Source organism: Hordeum vulgare, chromosome 4H (assembly GCF_904849725.1).
Source record: "Hordeum vulgare subsp. vulgare chromosome 4H, MorexV3_pseudomolecules_assembly, whole genome shotgun sequence".
Lineage (NCBI taxonomy): Eukaryota > Viridiplantae > Streptophyta > Magnoliopsida > Poales > Poaceae > Hordeum > Hordeum vulgare.
The window spans coordinates 16,795,171-16,805,281 of NC_058521.1; positions in this window are offsets into that span (position 1 = coordinate 16,795,171).

The following is a 10,111-nucleotide window of genomic DNA, read 5'->3' on the forward strand; positions in this document are numbered from 1 at the left end:
AACCTGTGATGAGGAATACATAAAAGCGACAGAGTGCATAATAAAGTTCTTTATCACAGGAGGCAATATAAAGTGACGTTCCTCCACACTAAGAGGACACGCATTCAAACCTCAAAAGCGCATGACAACCTTTGCTTCCCTCTGCGAAGGGCCTATCTTGTACCTTTACTTTTTGCCCTTGTAAGAGTCATGGTGATCTTCACCAATTCCCTATTTTTTCCTTTGTCTTGGCTACCGTCACATGCTTGGGAAAGATCTATATTCATATATCAACTTGGAGTTGAGTACTTATGCTTTATTGTTGTTGACTTTACCCTTGAGGTAAATGGTTGGGAGGCAAAACTATAAGCCCATATCTTCCTCTGTGTCCAGCTGAAACTTTGACACCATGAGTGCCACGTGAGTTGTAACAATTGTGGAAAACAAAAGAGATGATTGAGTATGTGGGTTTGCCTTACAAGCTCTTATTTGACTCTTTCTGATGTTGTGATAAATTGCAATTGCTTCAATGACTATGGACTATTGTTGGTTACTTCTTGGTAAGGTTTTTGCTTCATGCTTTGCTTTGTGAAGGAATTGTTACTTTCCCATAAGAATCTTTATGATGTATTGTTGTTCTATGTGTGATCATGATGCCCTCATGTCCGTATTATGTTTTATCGACAACTTCGTCCCTAAACATGTGGACATGTTTATGGAACTTCGTTTTTGCTTGAGGACAAGCGAGGTATAAGCTTGGGGGAGTTGATACGTCCATTTTGCATCATGCTTTCATGTTGATATTTATTTCTTTTTGGGCTGTTATATTACTTGTGGTACCATATTTATGCCTTTTCTGTCTTATTTTGCAAGGTTTATTTGAGAGGGAGAATTCAGGGAGCTGGAATTCTGGACTGAAAAAGGAGCAAATCTTAGTCCACTATTCTGCACATCTCCAAATGCCCTGAAAAGTTACATGGATTTTTTTGGGATTATATAAAAAATACTGGGCAAAAGAACTACCGGAGGGGGGCTGCTAGGGCACCACAAGCCCTGACACCGCCACCCCCTGGTGGCGGAGTGGGGGCTTGTGGGCTCCCTGACGGTCCACTAGCCCCCCTCTTTTGCTATATGAAGCGTCTTGGTCCAGAAAAAAAATCAGAAGGGAGCTTTTTCGTGGTTTCGCCGCTGCCACGAGGCGGAACTTGAGCAGATCCAATCTAGAGCTCCGACAGGACGATCCTGCCGGGGAAACTTCCCTCCCGGAGGGGGAAATCGTCGCCATCGTCATCACCAACACTCCTCTCGTCGAAGGGGAGGCATCTTCATCAACATCTTCATCAGCACCATCTCTTCTCCAATCCCTAGTTCATCTCTTGTAACCAATCTTCATCTCACGACTCCGATTGGTACTTGTAAGGTTACTAGTAGTGTTGATTACTCTTTGTAGTTGATGCTAGTTGGATTACTTGGTGGAAGAGTTTATGTTCAGATCCTTGATGCTATTCGTTACACCTCTAATCATGATTATGATTATGCTTTGTGAGTAGTTACTTTTGTTCCTGAGGACATGGGATAAGTCATGTGAATTTGATATTCGTTCGGTATTTTGATATGATGTATGTTGTCTTTTCCTCTAGTGGTGTTATGTGAACGTCAACTACATAACACTTCACCATATTAGGGCCTAGAGGAAGGCATTGGGAAGTAGTAAGTAGATGATGGGTTGCTAGAGTGACAGAAGCTTAAACCCCAGTCTATGCGTTGCTTCGTGAGGGGCTGATTTGGATCCACTAGTTTAATGCTATGGTTAGACTTTGTCTTAATTCTTCTTTTGTAGTTGCGGATGCTTGCGAGAGAGGTTAATCATAAGTGGGATGCTTGTCCAAGTAAGGGCAGTACCCAAGCGCCGGTCCACCCACATATCAAACTATCAAAGTAACGAACGCGAATCATATGAACATGATGAAACTAGCATGACAGAAATTCCCGTGTGTCCTCGGGAGCGTTTTTCCTCCTATAAGACTTTGTTCAGACTTGTCCCTTGCTGCAAAAGGGATTGGGCCACTTGCTGCACCGTTGCTACTACTTGTTACTTGTTACTCTTCGCTTGCTACGTTTCACCTCACTACACAATCACTTGTTACCGCTACTTTCAGTGCTTGCAGTTATTACCTTGCTGAAATCCATTTATCAGAGCCTTCTGCTCCTCGTTGGGTTCGACACTCTTACTTATCGAAAGGACTACGATTGATCCCCTATACTTGTGGGTCATCACCAGCCAGCTTGGGAGTAGTCGGCGTGGGGACAGCCTTGTCTGAGGCGGTCACCTTGATCCACATTGCGGAGTCGGCCGTGGCGTACTTGTCCGCCTTGGCCATGAGCACCGCCAGAGAGGTGGGCTCGGAGCACATAAGCTTGTGCTTGAGGAGAGTGCCGTCTCTGCAGCCGTCGATGAAGTACTGGATGGCATGTACCTCATGCACTCCCTCGCAGGAGTTGCGAAGCTCCGTCCAGCGCATGACGTAGTCGCGAAGGGGTTCATCGGGCCTCTGGACGCGTATCGCCAGCTCGCGAGGCCGGCCAGGGCGTTTGTAGGTGCCAGTGAAGTTGCGGACGAACGCCTCCTCGAAATCAACCCATGAGTTGACGCTGCCGGCTGGAAGGCTGTTAGGCCATGTTCGAGCTGAGCCGGCCAGCATGAGTGGCACGTAGCGGACGGCTACGTGCTTGTTGCCTCTGACAATGCCAACGGCAGTGGTGTAGTCGATCAGCCAGTCCTCTGGCTTGGCAGTGTTGTTGTACTTGGGAGTGTCCCGAGGCAGCGTGAAGCCTCGGGGAAACGGCTCCCCTCATATCCGGGGGCCGAAGCACGCCGGATCGATGGGACCATCCTCCTCCAGAAGAGGTGATTGTGCCAGGGCATTGAGACGCTTGCGGGTGTCGTGGTCGCCCTGTGGGACGCGAGCGCTCATCCGAGCCGCGATCGGAAGGGCGCCTTGTGAACCGGTAGCATGGTTCCTCCCCGCACGAGGAACCTCATATACCGAATCACTCTCATCATCCTCGCGACGCCGACTCGAAGTATGCTCGCTCTGGCGCTGCGAACGCCTGTCGTGGCTGCCCTCGCCCTTCCGGCCGGAAGTGCGATGTGAGGAAGATCCTTCGGCTTGCTGATGACCGCTGGGGTTACGTCGCGCTCCGGGATTGGGTCCCGAAGACTCCGACTGAGCTTGACCGGGGTCAAGCCGGGTCTGCTGCTCGCTGGCGGCGTCAAGGAGATCCTTGACCCGCTTCTCCTGGAAGGCGCGCACCTCACCCTCCAAGCTTGGAATTTCTGCCATGGCCGCCTAGGCCGCCTGTAAGTTGGCAGCAGGAGTCTCGTAGATGGGCTGCTTACCGCCTAGAATCTCGGCAATGACCCGGCCGCGGCCGCGAACCAAGCCAAGCCGGCTAGGGGCCTCAGAAACCGGAGTGAGACCGTAGGCGGAGTTGTACTCGCGTTCCGTGGCCTCCATCCGGCGTTTAGCCGCGGCGATGACAATGCCCTCCTCCAAGATCTTCCTGCGAGCTTCCTCCAACGAGGCCCGTGCGTCAGTGGGGTTTGTGGAGGCGAAGATGGGCGTCTTCAAGCCGGTAAGCGCGGCCTGAAGAGTGTCAGCGGTGATAGCAGCAGGCTCACCGGCGTCTGCTGATGCCTTGCCATTAGCCGTGCTGGTGCGAGCGCCGATGACCATCACCTCCATGACGTTGGAGACGGTGGCGACATGATACGGGTAAAGAGCCCCACAGACGACGGAGGACCGTCAAAGACGAGTATGTTGTTGGGGTACACGTCAAACGTAGGCGTCTCAGCGATAGAGAGCCTACTGAAGCTGGCACATAATGCCTCGACATCGAAGTCCTCGCCAGGATAGCAAGGACCGTCGCCGAGACACATATCGCTAAAGAGAACGATGAGGTTCTCCATAGCAGCGACGACGACGCTCGGGAGTGACTCGTCGTCGGACTCCCCGTCCGAATCCGCATGATGGACTGGGACGTCGATCATCATCGGTGAAGCCTCATCGAAGGCAGGCTCCACGGGCATGCAGATCGGGCCGGACGCGATGCATCCGGTGGTGTAAGAGCAGGGCCCTGCCCAGCGCGTGAAGCCAGCCGATGTCGCGGACGACCCAACGGTGGGCGCCAAATGTCGGTGTTTACTCACAACATAAGCCATGGGTAGGCTAAAGATGGTGGGAACCGAAGTGGCACCGGAGGGCGCTGGGAATGAGGATGGTAGAAGCATGGAACTCACGATGTACCCAGGTTCAGGGATCTCCGTAGAGATAACACCCCTAATCCTACCGGAGTGTATGATGTATGAAATGGTTTACAAAGTGCTCCTGGAGATGTATAGCGGAGGAGGAAGAAGGAGCTGCCGGCTTGCGCCTGCCTCTCCTATGTGGTTGGTGTGTGTGCTGACTTGACCGACCTCCAGCATGGTGGGGGCGGGGGGGGTTATAGACGAACCCACCGACCTACAATATGGATAAAAGGTACAAGGGTGGGACCCGGCTGGTGACTCCGTAACAGCAGACCTTCCCTTGCAACGGCACTAGAAGAATGCTGCTAGCACTCTCCGGCAATCGAAACTAGAAGAATGTTGTTGACGGCCCACCAGCGCATGGGATCGTAGCAGTTTTCGAGGGTAGAGTATTTGACCCAAATTTGTTGGTTAGCCAGACAGGAGGTGAGAGGATACTCTCGAGTATTAGCAGCTGAATTTATCAGATTCAACCACACCTAAAAGATTAGTATCTGCAAGCAAAGTAGTAACAGCAACGTAGTATGATAACAACGGTGTTAGAAACAATCTGTTGACGGCAGACTATTCCTAACGATTGTATCAATGGCGCCAAGTTGCCTCGTTGACGGAAATTATCAGTTCCCGTCAACGACAAGCGAATCAAGATTGTAGCACGTAGCAGCAGTGTAACGAGCAATAGTAGTGGCAAGGAACAGCAGTAGTGATAGCAGTAGCAAGTAGCAACAGTAGCAAGCGACAGTAGTAGCAACAGTAGCAGCAGAGCAAGACAAGTAATAGCAGCAGAGCAAAACAAGCAACAGCAGCAGTAGGACAAACTCGCAGGCAATGGGTCGGTGATTTGTTTGGATGATATTCATCATGCAACAGCTATAACACAGAGAGATATGTGGCTAGCTCCCGTTCGTCACTGTGATGTAGGCATGCATTCCGTGTGTCGTCATACATGCTTATGGAAAAGAACTTCCATGACATCTATTGTCCATCCCTCCCGTGGCAGCGGGGTCCAAAAGGAAACTACGGGATATTAAGGTTCTCCTTTTAATAAAGAACCGGACCAACGCATTAGCACTTGGTGAACACATCAACTCCTCAAACTATGGTCATCACCGGGAGTGGTTCCGGTTATTGTCACTCCGGGGTTGCCGGATCATAACACATAGTAGGTAACTACAACTTGCAAGATCGAATATAAAACACACATATATTGGTGACAACATAATAATTTCAGATCTTAAATCATGGCACTCGGGCCCTGGTGACAAGCATTAAGCATGACAAAGTAGTAGCAACATCAATCTCACAACATAGTGGATACTGGGGATCAATCCCCATCAAAACTAACTCGATTACATGATAGGTCTCATCCTACTCATCACTGCCCAGCGAGCCTACGAATAGATTACTCACGAACGACGAAGAGCTTCATGGAATTGGAGAGGGAAGAAGGTTGATGATGACGATGGTGACGATTTCCCCTCTCCGGAGCCCAAGACGGACTCCAGAGCTGCCCTCCAGATGAAGAACAGGTTGTGGTGGCGCCTCCGTATCGCAAACGCGACGAAATCTTCTCTTTTTATTTTTTTCTGGGACAAAAGTGAACTTATAGACCTGAGGTTGGGGCGGCAGAGCTGCGTGGGCCCCACAAGCTTGCCCACTGCCACCACGGGGTGGCGGAGGCAGGGCTTGTGGCCCAGTGGCCCACCCCTTAGGTGGATCTTAGCGCAGATATTTTTCATATTTTCCAAAAATGCTCCCCGTAAATTTTCAGGGCGTTTGGAGAACTTTGATTTCTGCACAAAAGTAACACCAAGGCAATTCTGTTGAAAACAGCGTCAATCCAGGTTAGTTCCATTCAAATCATGCAACTTAGAGTCCAAAACAAGGGCAAAAGAGTTTGGAAAAGTAGATACGATGGAGACGTATCAGCTGGCAGCCTCGCCGGCTGGCCACGGGGCCCACGGGGTCTTGTCTTGTTGTTGGAGGGGGCCGCCAGCTGCGAGGTCCCATCTGGTTGTGGGACCCGCCAGCTAGCCAATAAGGTTCTCGCGTAAGGTTGACGCAGGACACGTGTGGTACGTCTGGCATCGTCCAGCGAGGATCGTCATGGAAGGCAGTACGACCGTCTCCACTGTTCCCACGCCGAGTGCAGTAATGGAGTGGGAGTTTGACGGGCCGACACTGTGCAGGGTGATGGATCGGAGCCGGAGGAGGTCAGCGGCGTGGTCGTCGACGCTTGTACCTGCCGTGCACCCCGATCAAGTACCTTTGTTGACGTGTAGCCACCTTTAACCGTAGGGTCTCGTCATGACCTACGGTCTGATGTGACTTTTGATCCCTGGCCGACTAGTCTGCTTGACTAGCAGTCCTGGGCACGGCCGCCTCGCCCCTAGCCGACTGGCTTGGCCTAGGCGGCCAGGGGGAGGTAGCCGTCTGGCCTCTAGCCGACAGATGCTTCCTGGCCGGCCAGAGAGTTGGCCGCCTCGCCCCTAGCCGGCAGGTGCTTCCTAGCCGGCCAGGGGACTTGGTCTTTGCAGAATGGTCCTTGATGTTCCTTCTTGGTCGAAGGCAAAGGAGTAGGCTCGATGAGCCTACCCCGGGGTTATCCCCCCGACAATAAGTATAGACCTTACATTGTTGATTCCGAGGTTACTATTCACACTGGTCATGCTACTATAAAATACCTTATGGAAAACAAAGATGCTAAACCTACACTTATTAGGTGCGTGCTTTTACTTCAAGAGTTTGACTTGCATATCGTTAATAGGAAGGGAGTTGAAAACCCTATAATAGATAACTTGTCTAGGATGGAAAATGTTCTTGATGACCCACTGCCTATTGATTATAATTTTTCTCATGGGCAACTTACTGCTATAAACACTTTGTATAGTACTCCTTGGTATGCATATTATGCTAACCATATTGTTGCTAAATATATACCACCTACTTTCACCTATTAACAAAAGTTTTTTTTATGATTTGCGACATTAGTTTTTTGGATGACCCACAACTTTATAAAGGAGTGGATGGTGTTATTGGACGTTGTGTGTGTGAGCATGAATAGTGACAGATCCTATGGAAATGCCCTCCAAAGCTTACGGAGGACACCATGTTGGTGATAGAACTGCACACAAGGTATTATAATCTAGATTTTATTGTCCTACTCTTTTTAAATATGCCCAGAAGTATGTCCTTTCTTGTGATGAATGTCAAAGAATTGGTAACATTGGTAGACGTCGGGAAATGCCTATGAATTATTCACTTGCTATTGAACCATTTGATGTTTGGGGCTTTGATTACTTAGGACCTTTTCCTTCTTCTAATGGGTATACTCATATTCTATTTGATGTTGATTAAGTTACTAAGTGGGTAGAAGCTACTCCAACTAGTAGCGCTGGTCATAACACTTCTATTAAAATGCTTAAAGATATTATCTTTTCGAGGTTTGAAGTCCCTGGATATTTATTGACTCATGATTGTTCATATTTTATTCATGGTGCTTTTTGTAAACTACAAGCTAATATGATGTTAACCATAGGATTGCATCACCTTATCATCCTTAGTCTAGCGTCTAAGTTGAATTGAGCAATTGAGAAATACAATTATTTTTGCAAAAGAATATTAATAGGTCTAGAAAGAACTGGTCTAAGAAATTGGATGATACTTTATGGGCATATAGAACTGCTAATAAAACCCCATGGGAATGCCCCCCTATAAAATTGTCTGTGGAGAAGATTTTCATTTACCTCTTGAGTTAGAACATAAAACTTATTGGGCAATTAAGGAACTCAACTATAATTATAAAATTCCTAGTGAAAATAGGCTATTTGATATTAGTTCATTAGAATAATGGAGGACACAAGCTTATAAAAATGCCAAGTTGTTTAAGGAAACGGTTAAAAATGGCATGACAAGAGAATCCAAAAACAGGAATTCAATGTAGGAGAAATAGTTCTTTTGTAGAATTCTTATTTCAGATTTTTTGCAGGTAAGCTTCTCTCCAAATGGGAACACCCTCATGTCGTTGAGGAGGTCTACCGCTTCGGTGCTATAAAAATTAACAACTTCAAAGGCAAAAACCCGAGAGTGGTAAATGGGCAAAGAATTAAACATTATATCTCAAGTACGCCCCTTAATGTTCGAACTAACATTATCCAAGTTATGACTCTTGAAGAACACATAAGAGTAGTGATATAAATTATGTGAATGATAGAGTACAATAGGTATCACGTGAGAACAATTATGAATCTTGTCATGACAAAACCTAAGTGAATGATCTATCTTTATTACACTAACCCATCTCATGAAGTTCTGTTAAGTTTTGTATTATTGAAGTTTTCAAGTTTTGGGTGATATACCAATATAAGGAGAATAAGGAGCAGAAAGAACCTAAGCTTGGGGATGCCCAAGGAACCCCCAAGGTAATATCCAAGGAAGGATCAAGCGTCTAAGCTTGGGAATGTCGTGGAAGACATCCCCTCTTTCGTCTCCAACATTATCAGTATATCTTACTTGGAGCTATATTTTTATTTGTCACATTATGTGTGTTTTCTTCGAGCGTCATTTTGTTTTGTTGTTCTATGTTATATTTTATTTATATTCTTGTTTCTCGATAAAAATCCAAAAAATTCTTTTAGAATGTTTGAATTGCATATGTGATGTGTGTTGTACAAAAACAGAAACTTCTGGTGTAGTATTTGAATTGTAAGATTTTACCGGAATATGGAAAGTTTCTAAAATTTCTACACACTGATGTGATAGAAATTACTTATCATGTACTAAATTTTAATAATTTCTAGAGTTACATAAGTACACTGTTTTAATAGATTGCTACAGACTGTTTTGTTTGGGCAGATTGTTGTCATAGTTTTATTATCTACATATCCTAGAGTTTTCATGGCTTATATTGGTAGATATAAATTGTCGAAATTATATTATACAATTTCTAGTGTTTGAAAATTATTATGCAACTTATCTTGGCAATACATGAGGTGTTGATTTACTTTTATGTGTACTAACCTATCTCATGAGTTCTTTTCAAGTTTTGTGTGGATGAAGTTTTTGAGACTTAGGTGAAACCGGGATATGAGAGGATTGAACGATATATAAAAGCTCAAGCTTGGGGATTCCTAAGCCACCCCAAGTAAATATTCCAATAACTCTCAAGTCTAAGCTTGGGGATGCTACGCATCCCACCTCTCTTCGTCAACAACTATCGGTTAGCCTATTTTGATCCTAAGTTATTATTTGTCCCCATGATATGTGCTATTCTTGGAGCGCATTTTTATTTAGTTTTTTGTTTGAAAAAAAATACTCAGATCTAAAAATATTTATTGATAGAGAGTCCTCACATAGCTACTTAATTGTTTGATTACTCATTGATCTTCAATTATATCTTTTGAGAGTAGTTTGATTGTTTGCTCTTGTGCTTCACTTATATCCTAAGAGTAAATTGTGAATTAATTAAATATCATAAATATGAAATTATCAGTGTGCTTTATCTCTTGTAGTAGTTTCACATTCGGTTTAGAAAGTAAAATCTATTGAAGTTTGGCAATCACTATATTGGTCATATGAGCAATTCATGAATGATTAATATAAGAAACAGAACTTTCACATATAAATATATTATCTTGGACATCTTTTATGATTGTGAATACACATCAATTATTTTCAAACTAGATCAAATAGTTGAAGTTGGACAAGTAAGATAACATAATGGTTATGTTCAGGTATATTTGCATAGAAGTTATATTGTTTTGGATCCTCCAACATGTGGTGCTTGTTTAGAACCTTTTGCTAGCCAAAACTTCGTACTAAGCA